We start from the raw sequence: 15,385 nt of genomic DNA, 5'->3' as shown, positions 1-15,385 counted from the left end.
AGAATGGGGCAGAAAGCTTACTCACAGAAATAATGACTGAAAACCTCCCTAACTTGGCAAAAGAAACAGACAGCCAGATCCAGGAAGCCAAAACAATATCAAATAAGATGAATACCAAAAGATCCATGCCAAGAATCATTATAATGAAACTGTCAAAATTTAAAGACAAAGAATCTTAAAAACTGCAAGAAAAAAGCAACTTGTTATGTACAAATGAACCCCCATAAAATAATCAGTGGATTTTTCAGCAAGCCAGAAGAGAGTGGGATGATATATTCAAAGTGCTGAAAGAAAAATAAACTGCCAACCAAGAATACTCTACCCGGAAAAGTTGTTCTTCAGGATTGAGGGAGAGATGAAGAGTTTCCAGAACAAAATAGGCTGAAGGAATTCATTACCACTGGAATGGCCTTACAGGAAACTTAAAGGGAGTTCTTCAAGCTGAAATGAAAGGATTCTTATTATTAATATGAAAACATATGAAAGTATAAAACTCATCAGTAAAAATAAATATAAAAATTCAGGACATCTTATACTGTAGTGGTTGTGGGAAATCACTAACGACTCTAGTATAAAAAACAAAAGTATTAAAAGTAAAACTATAACTCAATAACATGTTAATGGATACACAATATAAAATATATAAATTACAACATCAAAAGTATAAAATGTGGGGTTGAGTGCAAACATGTAGAGCTTTTGTATGTGTTCCAAGTTAAGTTACTATCAGCCTGAAATAGGCAGTTATAATTGTAAGATGTTTTATGTAAGCCTTATGATAGTCTCTTCATCTTTAATAAATAGTGTTGGAAAACTGGATATCCACATGCAAAAGAATGAAACTAGACACCTATCTTACACCACACACAAAAATCAACTTAAAATGGATTTAAGGGGCTTCCCTGGTGGCGCAGTGGTTGAGAGTCCACCTGCCGATGCAGGGGACAGGGGTTCGTGCTCCGGTCCGGGAAGATCCCACATGCCGCAGAGCGGCTGGGCCAGTGAGCCATGGCCGCTGAGCCTGCGCGTCCGGAGCCTGTGCTCCGCAACGGGAGAGGCCACAACAGTGAGACACCCACGTACCGCAAAAAAAAAAAAAAAAAAAAAAAAATGGATTTAAGACTTGAATGAAAGAACTGAAACTATAAAACTCCTAGAAGAAAACATAGAGAGTAGGTCTCTTTGACATTGGTCTTGACAGTGAATTTTTGGATTTGACACCAAAAGAAAAGGCAACAAAAGCAAAAGTAAATAAGTAGGACTATAGCAAACTAAAAAGCTTCTGCACAGCAAAGGAAACCATCAACAAGACAAAAAGGAATGCAATGGGAGAAAATATTTGCAAGCCACATATCCAATAAGGGGTTCATATCTAAAATATACAGGAAAATCATATAACTCAATAGGAAAAAAAGAATAATAACCCAATTGAAAATTGGACAAAGGACCTGAATACACATTTTTCCATCAAAGACATGTAAATATCCAACAGGTACATGAAAAAGTGCTCAACATCACTAATCATTAGGGAAATGTAAATCAACACCACAATGAGCTATCAACTCACACCTTTAGGATGTCTATTAACAAAAAGATAAGAAGTAACAAATGTGGATGTGGAGAAAAGGGAACCCTTGAGCACTGTTGGTGGGGCTGTAAACTGGTACCATCACTATGGAAAACAGTATGAAGTTTCCTCAAGAAATTAAATTAAAATAGAGTTATCATATAATCCAGGAATTATACTTCCTGATATATGTGGAAAGGAAGTGAAATTATTATCTTGAAGAGAGATCTCTACTCCCATGTTCACTGCAGCATTATTCACAACAGCAAAAGTACAGAAACAACCTAAGTGTCCACTGACGAATGGATAAAGAAAATGTGGTGTACACACACACACACACCACTGGAATATTATTCAGCCTTTAAAAAGAAGGTAATCCTGCCATTTGCAACAACATGAGTAAACCTGGAGAGCATTATGCTAAGTGACATAAGCCAGACAGAGAAAGACAAGTACTACATGGCATCACTTACACGTGGAATCTAAAAAAATAGTAAACTCATAGAAATAGAATCTAACGGTGGTTGCCAGGGACTGTGGCTGGGGAAAATAGGAGAGGTTGGTAAAAGTGTAAAAAGTTTCAATTATAAGATGAATAATGTCTGAGGATCTAATGTACAGCATGGTGACAGTGGTTGATAATACTGTATTGTATAACTGAAATTTGCTAAGAGAGTAACACTTCGGTGTTCTCACAAAGAGAAAAAGAAAAAGGTAAGTATGTGAGGTGATGGATGTGTTTATTAACTCAATGGTGGGAAATCCTTTCATACATATATATGACATATATAAATCATGTTATACACTTTAAATACATTATAGCTTTACTTGTCAATTATACTTCAATTAAAAAAAAAAAGCATTTGACACAATTTAACATCCTTTTATGGGTACAGGCCCAGATAATTTCATTAGTGAATTCTAATTAGTATTTAGGAAAGAAATGTTACCAATTCTACACAAACTCTTCCAGAAAGTTGAAGGCCAAGGAATTCTTCCCAACTCATTCCATAATGCCAGCATTATCCTCATAAAAGAACCAAACAAAGACATTACAGGAAATAAAACTACCTAACAATATCCTTCATGAACATATTTGCAAAAATCCTTAAAACCTGAGCTAACTGAATGTAAAAATAAATAAAAAGGATAATACATCATGATTCAGTGGGGTTTATTTCCAGAATTCAAAGTTGGTTTAACCTTTCCAAAAAAATCAATATAATTCACCATATTAGCAGACTAAAAAAAAAAAAAACCATATGATTATCTCATAGATGCAGAAATAGCATTTCACAAAATCAAAATGATTCCTGATAAAAACTCTCAGAAAACTTTGTGAAAGACTAAACTTTCTCTCTAAAATCAGGGACAATGTAAGGATGTCACTCTCTCGTAAACACTGTACAAGAGGTTTTAGCCAGAATAATAAGGCATTAAAATGAAGTAAAGGCATCTAGATTAGAAAGGATATGGTAAAGCTCTCTTTATTTTACAGATGAAAGATTATCTATATGGTCAATTCAATGACAACTACAACAAAAGCTAGATCTAATAAGTTAATATTAATCTAAAAAGTTAATATTTTTAAGATATTAATTCTCCCCAAATTGCTCTAGAGATTCAATGCAATTCCACTCAAAATCCCAACAGATTTTTTTGTATAAATTGAGAATATTCTAAATTCATATAAATACCAATTATACCTCGATAAAGCTGGGAAAAAATGAATTCATATGTAAATGAAAAGAAACTAGAATAGTCAAAACAACATTGAAAATGAAGAATAAAATTGAGGGACTTACACTCCATGACTTCAAGAGTTATTATAAAGCTACAGTAATTAAGATAAAGTAGTGCGCAGCAAAGGAAACCATAAAGAAGACCAAAAGACAACCCTCAGAATGGGAGAAAATATTTGCAAATGAAGCAACTGACAAAGGATTGATCTCCAAAATTTATAAGCAGCTCATGCAGCTTAATAACAAAAAAACAAACAACCCAATCCAAAAATGGGCAGAAGACCTAAATAGACATTTCTCCAAAGAAGATATACAGAGTGCCAACAAACACATGAAAGAATGCTCAACATCACTAATCATGAGAGAAATGCAAATCAAAACTACAATGAGATATCATCTCACACCAGTCAGAATGGCTATCATCAAAAAATCTAGAAACAATAAATGCTGGAGAGGGTGTGGAGAAAAGGGAACCCTCTTACACTGTTGGTGGGAATGTAAATTGATACAGCCACTGTGGAGAACAGTATGGAGGTTCCTTAAAAAGCTACAAATAGAACTACCATATGACCCAGCAATCCCACTACTGGGCATATACCCTGAGAAAACCATAATTCAAAAAGAGTCATGTACCAAAATGTTCATTGCAGCTCTATTTACAATAGCCCAGAGATGGAAACAACCTAAGTGTCCATCATCGGATGAATGGATAAAGAAGATGTGGCACATATATACAATGGAATATTACTCAGCCATAAAAAGAGACGAAATTGAGCTATTTGTAATGAGGTGGATAGACCTAGAGTCTGTCATACAGAGTGAAGTAAGTCAGAAAGAGAGAGACAAATACCGTGTGCTAACACATATATATGGAATTTAAAAATAAAAAAATGTCATGAAAAACCTAGGGGTGAAACAGGAATAAAGACACAGACTTACTAGAGAATGGACTTGAGGCTATGGGGAGGGGGAAGTGTAAACGGTGACAAAGCGATAAAGAGGCATGGACATATATACACTACCAAACGTAAGGTAGATAGCTACTGGGAAGCAGCCGCATAGCACAGGGAGATCAGCTCGGTGCTTTGTGACCGCCTGGAGGGGTGGGATAGGGAGGGTGGGAGGGAGGGAGACGCAAGCGGGAAGAGATATGGGAATATATGTATATATATAACTGATTCATTTTGTTGTGAAGCTGAAACTAACATACCATTGTAAAGCAATTATACTCCAATAAAGATGTTAAAAAAAAAAAAAGATAAAGTAGTATTGATATACAGTCAAATAATGAAACAGAATACATGTAGAGAAAACAGAAAGAGACAGACATATTTGGTCAATTGATTTTTGAGAAGGTACAAAAGCAATTTAGTGGAGAAAGATACTATTATTCAACAAATGGTACTGGAACAACTGAATGTCCACATGCAAAAAAATAAACTTCAACCCATATTTCATATGATATACATATAACTCAAAATGATTCACAGACCTAATATAAACCTCAAATTATAAAACTTCTAAAAGAAATTAAGAGAAAAATCTTTGTGACCTTGAGTTTGAATACTTTACCAAAATCATGGCCCACAAAAGGAAAAATTAATAAATTAAGCTTCATCAAAATTAAGGGTTTATAGCAGCTCATGCAGCTCAATAACAAAAAAACAAACAACTCAATCCAAAAATGGGTAGAAGACCTAAATAGACATTTCTCCAAAGAAGATATACAGACTGCCAACAAACACATGAAAGGATGCTCAACATCATTAATCATTAGAGAAATGCAAATCAAAACTACAATGAGATATCATCTCACACCAGTCCGAATGGCCATCATCAAAAAATCTAGAAACAATAAATGCTGGAGAGGGTGTGGAGAAAAGGCAACACTCTTGCACTGCTGGTGGGAATGTGAATTGGTTCAGCCACTATGGAGAACAGTACAGAGGTTCCTTAAAAAACTACAAATAGAACTACCATATGACCCAGCAATCCCACTACTGGGCATATACCCTGAGAAAACCAAAATTCAAAAGGAGTCATGTACCAAAATGTTCATTGAAGCTCTATTTACAATAGCCCGGAGATGGAAACAACCTAAGTGCCCATCATCAGATGATTGGATAAAGAAGATGTGGCACATATATACAATGGAATATTACTCAGCCATAAAAAGAAACGAAATTGAGCTATTTGTAATGAGGTAGATAGACCTAGAGTCTGTCATACAGACTGAAGTAAGTCAGAAAGAAAAAGACAAATACCGTATGCTAACACATATGTATGGAATTTAAGAAAAAAAAATGTCATGAAGAACCTAGGGGTAAGGCAGGAATAAAGACGCAGACCTACTAGAGAACAGACTTGAGGTTATGGGGAGGGGGAAGGGTGAGCTGTGACAGGGCGAGAGAGAGTTATGGACATATACACACTAACAAACGTAGTAAAGTAGACAGCTAGTGGGAAGCAGCTGCATGGCACAGGGATATTGGCTCGGTGCTTTGTGACAGCCTGGAGGGGTGGGATAGGGAGGGTGGGAAGGAGGGAGACACAAGAGGGAAGACATATGGGAACATATGTATATGTATAACTGATTCACTTTGTTATAAAGCAGAAACTAACACACCATTGTAAAGCAATTATACCCCAATAAAGATGTTAAAAAAAAAAAATAAGGGTTTATGCTCTGAAAGACACAAGAGAATGAAGAGACAAGCCACAAACTGGAGGAAACATTTGCAAATCACATATCTGACAAAAGAGTTATATCCAGAATATATAAAGAACCCTCAAAACTCAACAATACGGAAACAAATATCTGAATCTTAGGGAAAAAAGGCAAAGTATTTTAAGAGACACTTCATCAAAAAAAGAGATATGTTACCAAACTAGGTCTGTTTCCCTGAGGAACAGCAAACCAAACGCTGAGATGCCGAGGTTTGTGGCAAAGAAAGGGTTTAATCACCAAGCCGCCAAATCTTAAATCTGCCTCCTCAAAGGCGAGGGACGGGGAATATTTATGGGATATAGATGAGGTGTGGGAAGCGTGGGGAAAGACAATTGAAGACAAGAAAAAGTGAGGTAATCCTGGTTCTGCACAGATGCAACTAAGGTACAGGCTTCTTCCTGTGCCACTTACTCAGAAAATAGCGGCCTTACCATGCTGAGGGTGGAGCTTTTAGTCCTCTGATGTGAAAACGTCATGCCTAGGGAATAGAGAAATCAATAAAGATTATTTTCATGTTTCAATAACCAAGAATCAATACAATTCGGATGATATATGTCACTGTTTCTGGAAATAAGGAAACAATAAGAATTTCTAAAAATTTTCAAGCCAACATAATTTCAACTTTCCCCAATTATACTAAATGCACCCCAAAAATCCACCTTCTTTGAATTTTAATTCATCAAAAGAAACTAGATAATCATGGTGAAAGTACAACTTAAGAAAGCATCTGAGTTCCCAAGAATAATATAAAGGAGCTCATATTTTCACTCTTATAAACGTTGCTTTGGTTTGGATGATCACCAAGTTCCCTCTATGTTCCTGGAGAGGTCCCTGCAATAGTACAATCATGTGTCTCTAGGAGCCCAGATGGATTAAATCACAATCACCCAACTACTAGTAAATAAATGATATGTTGATAAAGTCAAGAGAATGGAAACTTGGGTTGTCTTCATCTCTCTTACTAGTTGACGTAACCAGTATTGACCAAAGGCTCAAAGCTTCTCTCTCACCACCTCCTTTGCTGATGTGACCTAATTAACTGCAGTTGAGGACTGAAGCCGCAAAACTCTCAGAGGTCTACTTCATTACAAGAGCAATGAGAGAGGGCTGATAATGCCATTTTCACATCATTTTCTTTCTCTTATTCTGCTTCTCTATCTAAAGACCTCTCAATAAAACATCCTGAGAAAGCTCCTGTAACTTCTACAAGAGACTGACTCTTTGTCTTTAGGCTAAGCAAGCCAGCTTTCTTACTCCTCCCTTTTGTCATACAAAGTGCCTGCACTTCAGAAGTCCATATAAAAGCTATAAAGAGAAAGAAATTACATTAGACTAAATTTTATCTTTACTTTAAAATTCCTCTTCCCTGGGCTTCCCTAGTGGCACAGTGGTTGAGAGTCCGCCTGCCGATGCAGGGGACACGGGCTCGTGCCCCGGTCCGGGAAGATCCCACATGCCACAGAGTGGCTGGGCCCGTGAGCCATGGCCGCTGAGCCTGCACATCCGGAGCCTGTGCTCCGCAACGGAAGAGGCCACAACAGTGAGAGGCCTGCATACTGCCAAAAAAAAAAAAAATTCCTCTTCCCTTTTCTCTCTCACATACACATTTATTTCTTTGGGGTGGGGGAGTGGGGTGCTGGATGGATAATGAATGTTATTTTCTCCCTATAAATAGAATTCCTTGCTCTCAATGCAAAGGAATCTTTCTAAGGTATTTTTCAGGCAGTAACTCCTGGCAATTTTGTTGCATGCAAATTAGAAGAGCGAAAACAAAGTTTCAGCTTTTCCATGAATCTAACACAATAACAACATGGAAAAAGTACTAAGATATATACAAATAAAGATGAAAATTTCTGAATTGTGGATGTTTGAGACAGGCAAGTGTATGTCAGGAGGTAAGAGAGATTCAGGCAGTGGTGTGCTATAGCAGACCTTTATCAGTTCATGATTATACCAGCTTGTTATACCAGTTTTGCCAATTATTAAATTTTCAGAAATTTTGCAAGGTGGCAATTAAATCGTTGGTACCTTGAAATCGGCCATGGAGGAAGTACTTACATGTAAATCAGCAAATGCTACAAATCAGGGCTTTATTTTTGATGAGCCTGTTGTTAAACATTTATCAGCATACCATTGGAAGAAGGATGAGAGCAGAGTCAAATACCCACCCTGCTGTGTCATAAGTAGAGAGGAATCTTACTTTCAGCCAGGTTAACTTAAAGGTACTGTTCTGCAAATTTGCAATATTTACACAATCTCTTAATTACCAGAAAGAGTGGTAACCTGGCATATTAAACGTAAAAAACAATCGGAACTATACTAAAATGACAAAAATACACTGTATAAAAAGAAATCTAGCAGTTACATTGTAAATATGACAAGCTTTTATGTCAAGTTTCTGAAATTCTCTTCCAAAAGTCATATTCCCTAGACCTGTCCAAACGACCAGTCCCCAGTTGACTTCCAAATTTAGACAAACTCTAAGTTCTGCAGGTGCTGTTTATTGAGTGTTTTGGCTGCAGACTCATCATCTGTAAATATTTCAAGAGATTCTGAAAGCACAGAATGCTTCAAAACAACCACCTGAACAAAACAGAACTTTTGCAGAAGATAAAAGCAATTAGGGGATAGATTTAGAAGAAACACAGCATTCTCCCCCTTCTTCATTGGAAATCTGTGTTGGAGAATGAGGTCATTGTGGGTTGGAAATATCTTTGCGTCTCTTTATCGACTGATGAAATAGTTTAAGATCAGAGCCAAGGGAATATGAAGTGAAAATAAAATTCATAAGAGTAAGCAGTCCAATTAAAATTGTGATTCCACAAAATTTTCTGAATCGACTGTAGGAATCATAATGTTTTAACTACCAAATTTGGAACACTAACAGTTTACTAAAATAATCAATAATATTAGCCACATCATTATATACTTTCAAAATTAAATGTGGAAATAAGAAATCCTTTTTAAAAATTATAAAAGCCCATGGATATTATGAGTACTTTTTTGCACCAAAAATGCACTCATTTGAGGTTAATGAAGTTTAAGACTCAACAAATAACAAATAAAAGCTTGACAATAGAAACCACACAATACTGAAAGTGAGATATGCCTGAAATTTTTAAATACTGGAAAATATAATCATAATATAAATTTCCTTTAAATAGCAATGCAACTTGATGCAGAGCAATTAATTTTGCTCCTAGAGACCCTTTATTTTTTTTCTGTTTGCCGCAGAAGTAGAGACTGCTTTAAACCATGTATTTAAATGTGCTATTACTGGATGGATCTGATTCATTCAAGGATAGATCAATGGTTGATTAAATTTTAACCATAACATTCTAAAAAAAAAAAGAAAAACTTGAAAGGAAAAAGTTTAAATCTTCATTAGGGAATTGCCTCCCTCCAAACAGATATGTGACTGACAAAAAATTGTATGAATCCACTTAAGGAAAACTCACAATGCAAAAATTCACTGTCAAGGAAATAACAGTTTAGGAGCATGATCGTTAAAACATAGTGGATATTCCGGGAGAACACACAGCATGCCTCAGGCTGCTGCAACGTCACAGCGGCCTCTGCCGCCACAGGCTCGCCCCCTCATTCCATACACCTCCCTCCCCCAAGCCTAAGTGAGCCAGATTCCCCTAATCTGCTGCTACTTTAAGCCTGTCCTGTCTGGGCGGGAACAGACACCAGAGGGCAAGTTACATGCAGAAGTGGGGCCAAATCCAAAGCTGAACCCCAGGAGCTGTGCAAACAAAGAAGAGAAAGGCAAATTTCTCCCTGCTGGCTCAGGAGCAGATTAAATCCGCACAACCAACTTGATGCACCCAGCATCTGTGGAATACCTGAATAGACAACGAATCATCCCAAAATTGAGGCAGTGGACTTTGGGAGCAACTGCAGACTTGGGGATTGCTGTATGTGACTGACTAGTTTCTCATTTATATGTTTATCTTAGTTTAGTTTTCAGTGCTTGTTATCATTGGTGCATTTGTTTATTGGTTTGGTTGCTCTCTTTTTTTATTACTTTTTCTAATTTTTTATTTTAATTATTTTTTTTAATTTTTTCTTTTAATAACTTTATTTATTTTATCTTTCTTTCTTTTTTTTCTCCCTTTTCTTCTGAGCCATGTGGCTGAAAGGGTCTTGGTGCTCTGGCTGGGTTCAGGCCTGAGTCTCTGAGGTGGGAGAGCCGAATTCAAGACATTGGACCACCAGAGACCTCCCGGCCCCAAGTAACATCAACTGGCGAGAGCTCCTCAAGAGATCTCTGTCTCAAAGCTAAGACCCAAGTTTGCTCAATGACCAGCAAGCTCCAGTGCTGGACATCCCATGCCAAACAACTAGCAAGACAGGAACACAACCCCACCCATTAGCAGAGATGAGGCGTAAAATCATACTAAGTTCACAGACACCCCAAAACACACCACCAGATGCAGTCCTGCCCACCAGAAAGACAAGATCCAGCCTCATGTGCCAGAACACAACTACCAGTCCCCTCCACCAGGAAGCCTACACAACCCACTGAACCAACGTCACCCACTGGGAGCAGACACCAAAAACAACGGGAACTACGAACCTGCAGCCTCCGAAAAGGAGACCCCAAACACAGTAAGTTAAGCAAAATGAGAAGACAGAAAAAAACACAGAGCAGATGAAGGAGCAACGTAAAAACACACCAGACCAGGGCTTCCCTGGTGGCGCAGTGGTTGAGAGTCCACCTGCCAATACAGGGGACACGGGTTCGTGCCCTGGTCCAGGAAGATGCCACATACCGCAGAGCGACTGGGCCCATGAGCCATGGTCGCTGAACCTGCGCGTCCAGAGCCTGTGCTCCGCGATGGGAGAGGCCACAACAGTGAGAGGCCCGCGTATCCCAAAAAAAAAAAAGCACCACACCAAACAAAAGAAGAGGAAATAGGCAGTCTATCTGAAAAAGAATTCAGAGTAATGATAGTAAAGATGATCCAAACTCTTGGAAATAGAATGAGGAAAATATAAGAAACATTTAACAAGAAACTAGAAGAACTAAACAGCAAGCAAATAATGATGAACAACACAATAAATGAAATCTAAAATTCTCTAGAAGGAATCACTAGCAGAATAACTGAGGCAGAACAACGGATAAGTGACCTGGAAGATAAAATAGTGGAAATAACTGCTGCAGAGAGGAATAAAGAAAAAAGAAAGAAAAGAATTGAGGACAGTCTCAGAGACCTCTGGGAAAACATTAAATGCACAAACATTCAAATCATATGGGTCCCAGAAGAAGAAGAGAAAAAGAGAGGGACTGAGAGAATATTTGAAGAGATTATAGTTGAAAACTTTCTTAATATGGGAAAGGAAATAGACAGTCAAGTCCCGATAGTGCAGAGAGTCCCATAAAGGATAAATCCAAGGAGAAACATGCCAAGACACATATTTAATATCAAAAATTTAATACAAAGAGAAAACATAAAAAGCAGCAAGGGAAAAACAACAAACAATATATAAGGTCATCCCCACAGGGTTAACATCTGATCTTTCAGCAAAAACTCTGCAAGCCAGAAGGGAGAGGCAGGACATATCTAAAGTGAAGAAAGGGAAAAACCTACAACCAAGACTACTCTACCCAGCAAGGATCTCATTCAGATTTGATGGAGAAATTAAAACCTTTACAAAAAAGCAAACGCTAAGAGAATTCAGCACCACCAAACCAGCTTTACAACAAATGCTAAAGGAACTTCTCTAGGCAGGAAACACAAGAGAAGGAAAAGACCTACAATAACAAACCCAAAACAATTAAGAATGGTAATAGGAACATACATAGCAATAATTACCTTAAATGTAAATGGATTAAATGCTGCAACCAAAAGACACAGACTGGCTGAATGGATACAAAAACAAGACCCGTATATATGCTGTCTATGAGAGACCCACTTCAGACCTAGGGACACATACAGACTGAAAGTGAGGGGGTGGAAAAAGATATTCCATGCAAATGGAAATCAAAAGAAAGCCTGAGTAGCAATTCTCATATCAGACAAAACAGACTTTAAACACTATTACAGGAGACAAAGAAGGACACTACACAATGATCAAGGGATCAATCCAAGAGAAGATTAACAATTGTAAATATTTATGCACCCAACATAGGAGCACCTCAATACATAAGGCAAATGCAAACAGCCATAAAAGCGGAAATCGACAGTAACACAATCATAGTAGAGGACTTTAACACCCCACTTTTACCAATGGACAGATCATCCAAAATGAAAATAAATAAGGAAACACAAGCTTTAAATGATAAGTTAAACAAGATGGACTTAATTGATATTTATTAGGACATTCCATCCAAAAACAACAGAAAACACTTTTTTCTCAAGTGCTCAAGGAACATTCTCATGACAGACCATATCTGGGGTCACAAATCAAGCCCTGGTAAATTTAAGAAAACTGAAATCGTATCAAGTATCTTTTCCGACCACAACGCTATGAGACTAGATATCAATTACAGGAAAAAAATCTGTAAAAAAATACAAACACATGGAGACTAAACAATACACTACTAAATAAGCAAGAGATCACTGAAGAAATCAAAGAGGAAATCAAAAAATACCTAGAAACAAATGACAATGAAAACATGATGACCCAAAACCTCTGGGATGCAGCAAAAGCAGTTCTAAGAGGGAAATTTAGAGCAACACAATCCTACCTCTAGAAACAAGAAACATCTCAAATGAACAATCTAACCTTACACCTAAAGCAATTAAAGAATGAAGAACAAAAAAATCACCCAAAGTTAGCAGAGGGAAAAAAATCATAAAGATCAGATCAGAAATAAATGAAAAGGAAATGAAGGAAACGATAGCAAATATCAATAAAAATAGAAGCTGGTTCTTTGAAAAGATAAGCAAAATTGATAAACCATTAGCCAGACTCATCAAGAAAAAAAAGGAGAAGACTCAAATCAACAGAATTAGAAATGAAAAAGGAGAAGTAACAAATGACACTGCAGAAATATAACGCATCATGAGAGATTACTACAAGCAACTCTATGCCAATAAAATGGACAATCCGGAAGAAATGGACACATTCTTAGAAATGCACAACCTTCTGAGACTGAACCAGAAAGAAACAGAAAATATAAACAGACCAATCACAAGCACTGAAATTGAAAGTGTGATTAAAAATCTTCTAACAAACAAAAGCCCAGGACCAGATGGCTTCACAGGCGAATTCTATCAAACATTTAGAGAAGAGCTAACACCTATCCTTCTCAAACTCTTCCAAAATATAGCAGAGGGAGGAACACTCCCAAATTCATTCTACAAGGCCACCATCACCCTGATACCAAAATGAGACAAAGATGTCACACGAAAAGAAAACTACAGGCCAATATCACTGATGAACATACATTCAAAAATCCTCAACAAAATACTAGCAAACAGAATCGAGCAGCACATAAAAAGGATCATACACCATGATCAAGTGGGGTTTATCCCAGGAATGCAAGAATTCTTCAATGTACGCAAATCAATGTGATGCACCATATTAACAAATTGAAGGAAAAAAATCATATGATCATCTCAATAGATGTAGAAAAAACTTTTGACAAAATTCAACACCCATTTATGATAAAAACTCTCCAGAAAGTAGGCATACAGGGAACTTACCTCAACATAATAAAGACCATATATGACAAACCCACAGCCAACATCATTCTCAATGGTGAAAAACTGAAACATTTCCACTAAGATCAGGAACAAAACAAGGTTGCCCACTCTCACCACTATTATTCAACATAGTTTTGGAAATTTTAGCCACAGCAATGAGAGAAGAAAAAGAAATAAAAGTAATCCAAATTGGAAAAGAAGAGGTAAAGCTGTCACTGTTTGCAGATGACATGATACTATACATAGAGAATCCGAAAGATGTTACTAGGAAACTTCTAGAGCTAATCAATGAATTTGGTAAAGTAGCAAGATACAAAATTAATGCACTGAAATCTCTTGCATTCCTATACACTAGTGATGAAAAATTTGAAAGATAAATTAAGGGAACACTCCCATTTACCACTGCAACAAAAAGAATAAAATATCTAGGAATAAAGCTACCTAAGGAGACAAAAGACCTGTATGCAGAAAACTGTAAGACACTGAGGAAAGAAATTAAAGATGATACAAACAGGTGGAGATATATACCATGCTTTTGGATTCAAAGAATCAACATTGTGAAAATGAATATACTACGCAAAGCAATCTACAGATTCAATGCAATCCCTATCAAACTACCAATGGCATTTTTCACAGAACTAGAACAAAAAATTTCACAGTTTGCATGGAAACACAGAGGACCCTGAATAGCCAAAGCAATCTTGAGAAAGAAAAACAGAGCTGGAGAAATCAGGCTCCCTGACTTCAGACTATACAACAAAGCTACAGTAATCAAGAGAATATGGCACTGGCACAAAAAACAGAAATATAGATCAATGGAACAGGACAGAAAGCCCAGAAATAAACCCATGCACATATGGTCACCTTATCTTTGATAAAGGGGGCAAGAATATACAATGGAGAAAAGGCAGCCACTTCAATAAGTGGTGCTAAGAAAACTGGACAACTAAATGTAAAAGAATGAAGGCAGAACACTCCCTAACACCATACACAAAAATAAACTCAAAATAGATTAAAGACCTAAATGTAAGGCCAGACACTATAAAACTCTTAGAGGAAAACATAGGCAGAACACTCTATGACATAAATCACAGCAAGATCCTTTTTGACCCACCACCTAGAGAAATGGAAATTAAAATAATAAATAAACAAACAGACCTAATGAAACTTCAAAGCTTTTGCACAGCAAAGGAAACCATAAACAAGACAAAAAGACAACCCTCAGAATGGGAGAAACTATTTGCAAATGAAGCAATTGACAAGGGATTCATCTCCAAAATTTACAATCAGCTCATGCAGCTCAAAATCAAAACAACAAACAACCCAATCCAAAAAAGGGTAGAAGACCTAAATAGACATTTCTCCAAAGAAGATATACAGACTGCCAACAAACACATGAAAGGATGCTCAACATCATTAATCATTAGAGAAATGCAAATCAAAACTACAATGAGATATCATCTCACACCAGTCCGAATGGCCATCATCAAAAAATCTAGAAACAATAAATGCTGGAGTGGGTGTGGAGAAAAGGGAACACTCTTACACTGCTGGTGGGAATGTGAATTGGTACAGCCACTATGGAGAACAGTATGGAGGCTCCTTAAAAAACTACAAATAGAACTACCATATGACCCAGCAATCCCACTACTGGGCATATACCCTGAGAAAACCATAATTCAAAAAGAGT

The 15,385-nt window shown here is 37.0% G+C and overlaps 1 protein-coding gene across 15 annotated transcripts in view; it reads right to left on the bottom strand.

Moving 5' to 3' along the window:
* The window catches only part of LOC307197500 (uncharacterized protein), a 254,047-nt gene that overhangs the window by 140,960 nt on the left and 97,702 nt on the right, over window positions 1-15,385 (bottom strand). For 9 of the 15 annotated variants that reach the window (XR_013831425.1, XR_013831426.1, XR_013831427.1 and 6 more), the window contains 2 exons: window positions 6,469-6,515; window positions 323-441 (listed from right to left, as the gene is read on the bottom strand). The gene's annotated coding sequence lies outside the window, so the exon portion shown is untranslated. Of the gene's footprint in view, window positions 1-322; window positions 442-2,517; window positions 2,595-6,468; window positions 6,516-15,385 lie in introns of those variants that run through there. The other 6 variants (XR_013831429.1, XM_079943429.1, XM_079943428.1 and 3 more) reach the window with 3 other exon arrangements.

This window comes from Stenella coeruleoalba (genome assembly GCF_951394435.1).
Source record: "Stenella coeruleoalba genome assembly, chromosome: 14".
Classification (NCBI taxonomy): Eukaryota; Metazoa; Chordata; class Mammalia; order Artiodactyla; family Delphinidae; genus Stenella; species Stenella coeruleoalba.
Note: the sequence above shows the minus strand (reverse complement) of the source record. Positions and strands in the feature narration are given on the sequence as shown.